A 3,238-nucleotide genomic window follows, 5' to 3' on the forward strand; every position below is an offset into this window, starting at 1 on the left:
GTTTCCCAACCACGTCTACAAACTCCAAAAGGCGCTCTATGGGCTTAAGTAAGCACCAAGAGCATGGTATGAATGCCTTAAGGAATTCTTACTTAAACAAGGCTTTGAAATAGGAAAAGCCGACTGTACCCTTTTCACTCACAAAGTTGGTAAAGATATATTTGTGTGCGAAATATATGTCGATGACATAATATTTGGTAGTACTAATCATACTTTTTGTGAGGAATTTAGTTGGATCATGACAAAGAGATTTGAGATGTCCATGATGGGTTAGTTGAAGTACTTCCTCAGATTTCAAATCAAGCAAGTGAAGGATGGAACTTTTATTAGTCAGACGAAGTACACCCATGATATGCTCAAGAGTTTTAACATGGTGAATGCAAAGCCTATAAAAACTCCCATGCCAACTAATGGACATCTTGATCTCAACATTGAAGGGAAAACCATGGATACCAAGGTATATCATTCTATGATCGGCTCTCTACTTTATTTGTGCACATCTAGACCCGATATTATGCTTAGTGTGTGCATGTGTGCTAGATTTCAAGCTAAACCAAAAGAGTATCACTTGGTGGCCATTAAGAGAATCTTGAGATATTTAGTACATACTCCTAACCTTGGTTTGTGGTATCCTAAGGGCTCTAAGTTTGATCTACTTGGGTATTCAGATTCTGATTACGTCGGTTGTAAAGTAGATCAAAAAAGCACTTCGGGGACATGTCGATTCCTTGGACGATCCCTAGTGTCTTAGAGTTCTAAAAGGCAAAATTGTGTAGCCATTCCCACTGCCAAGGCTGAGTACATTGCGGCCGACGCATGTTATGCCCAACTACTTTAGATGAGGCAAACTCTTCATGATTTCGGATGTCATTTTACCAAAATCCCATTATTATGTGACAATGAGAGTGCCATTAAGCTTGCAAACAATCCCGTAAGCCACTCTAGAACCAAGCACATAGACATCTATCATCATTTCTTGAGAGACCACAAAACCAAAAGAGATATCGAAATTCGCCATGTGAGCACCAAAATGCAACTAGCCGATATCTTCACAAAGCCCCTCGATGAGTCAAGGTTTTATGCTTTGTGTAGTGAGCTAAATATACTTGATTCTCGTAACGTGGTTTGAATTTTGTCATACCTTTGTTTGATAAACTAGTATCTAGGCAAAAGAGTTGAAAATTTTCATATTATGCATGAAAATGATCTCTAAAAGGCAACTTATGTATCATGATCATGGTCTATATTGATTATTTGTTTCTAGTCATAGTATATAGGTGATATGTGTCCATATCTTATACAGAGAGTTATATAGATTATAGCTAACTCCCACTTTTTTGGGGAGTGCGGCAGTACCACGCCTGTCGTGTGGTAGTGCCGCTCTATGGCAGTGTCGGGCTAGGCATGCGGCAGTGCCGCACTTTGGATCTCAAATTGAGATTAAGCCCAAACGGTTTTACTACAGGGCCCATTTATTCTTCCTCTTATCTCTCTCTTCCCCCTGATGCTGACGCCCACGCCTCTCTCTCCTCTCGTGCCCACGCCGTCACCATTGCTTGGCCACGCATTGCTGATCTCTAGCAGTGCCGTGGTAGCTACCTGCACTCCCTCAATGTCGCTGACGATTGCTACTGCCCCTGGCCTGAGCAGTTTCTTCCCTCTCCTCTCCATTCCTCATTTGAGAAGATGGAGTACGGAGATAATGATCAAAGGGGAAAAGAAAGATGAATGAGCAAAGAGACAAGGATCCACCTCACTGTGGTCGAGGGAGGTCAACAACAGTAGGCAGTAGTGCAGCTCTAAGGGAACTTGGTGACAGGGGGAGGCACATGCAATACATTGAAGATGAGGAGAGGCTAGAGATGATAGGTTGTACCACTGATGCCATTCTTGACTCCCCACAACATCTCTCTGAGTTTGATGGTAGATACATGAGAGATTTTGAGGGTGAGATCATCATGAGACCTCTAGATGACTCCCGCTAGCATGCAGTTGTCAACTATTCCAAGAGTTAGAAATTGGTGGAAGAGGCAAGGGGGGTCAATCCCTATGTAGTGCACAAGGATTTGGGCATTGATTACATATTCTAGAATGAGTTTCATTCCAACTTTTATGCCACTGCCATTCTTGCATCAAGAAAACCAAGATCAGCAAAATGCAGTATATTGATAGGGATGAGATGCAGGAGAAGGAGGAGCCTGAGTTTGACAAGGTAATCAAAATTTGTGACAAGTTCTAGCTTTCAGACATCATGGGTTTCCAGTATAACTGGAATGAGGAGGTCCTTGCATAGCTCCATGCCACATACTTCTATGACCAGACTTCTGATGAGATTCACTAGATGACTGATGGTCGGCACTACCAAGTCAACTTTGTCACTTTTAGCTGGATTCTTGGCTTTGGGGAGGAGCAAAGAGGTTACACTTACATTCATGATGAGTCTCGAGCTGAGATCCGTGACATCAGTTACATATGGAGAGATAGAAGGATTATAGATGGCAGGAGGAGTGGTCTGCATAGCTTCTATTACATCCTCAACAACCTCATCAGGAACACCATCAACCCAAAGGATGGAGCAGCCTCAGATATTAATGGCTATGTGAGAAATGTGTTGGCTAGATTTGCTCTAGGTGAGGACAGGTTTAATGTTCCTAGATTCATGTGGTCTAAGTTGAGATTTGTAGTGGAGGATGGGAGGAGGGGGCTGCCCTATGACCCTTACCTCATGTTCATGATTGAGAGGGTCACTGGACTTTATTTTTCGAAGGATGGGATGCACACCGTCTAAAAAATTGAGAAGACCCAGCCAACTGCAGCTACTCAGGGAGAGGGGAGCTCTCATGCTCATGTAGATATCCTTGAGTCTTCCCGCTCTAGGTCTCATAGGGGAGGCAAGATGAAGAAGTTTAGCAAGTGGTTGAAGGCAATCTTTGGCAAGTGCACCTATATAGCTGACAGAGCGTATGAGACATAGCTTGAGCAGCATCAGCAGTGTGGACAGGACCTTCCACCACTTCCTCCTATTCTAACTCCTCCATAGTATGACCTTCTGAGTTTCTCCAACATAGATTCAGATGATGAGGAGCAGTAGGGACGGGCAGCAGATTAGGATGAGACCCTAGAGGGATACCATCAGAGACAGGAGCTGAGGCGTTCCACTCATTTCACTCTCTATACCACCACTACTCACCGTCAGGGCCATGCATGTATTGACTCTGATGACTATGATGGTGATGGT

This window comes from Miscanthus floridulus, chromosome 5 (assembly GCF_019320115.1).
Source record: "Miscanthus floridulus cultivar M001 chromosome 5, ASM1932011v1, whole genome shotgun sequence".
Lineage (NCBI taxonomy): Eukaryota > Viridiplantae > Streptophyta > Magnoliopsida > Poales > Poaceae > Miscanthus > Miscanthus floridulus.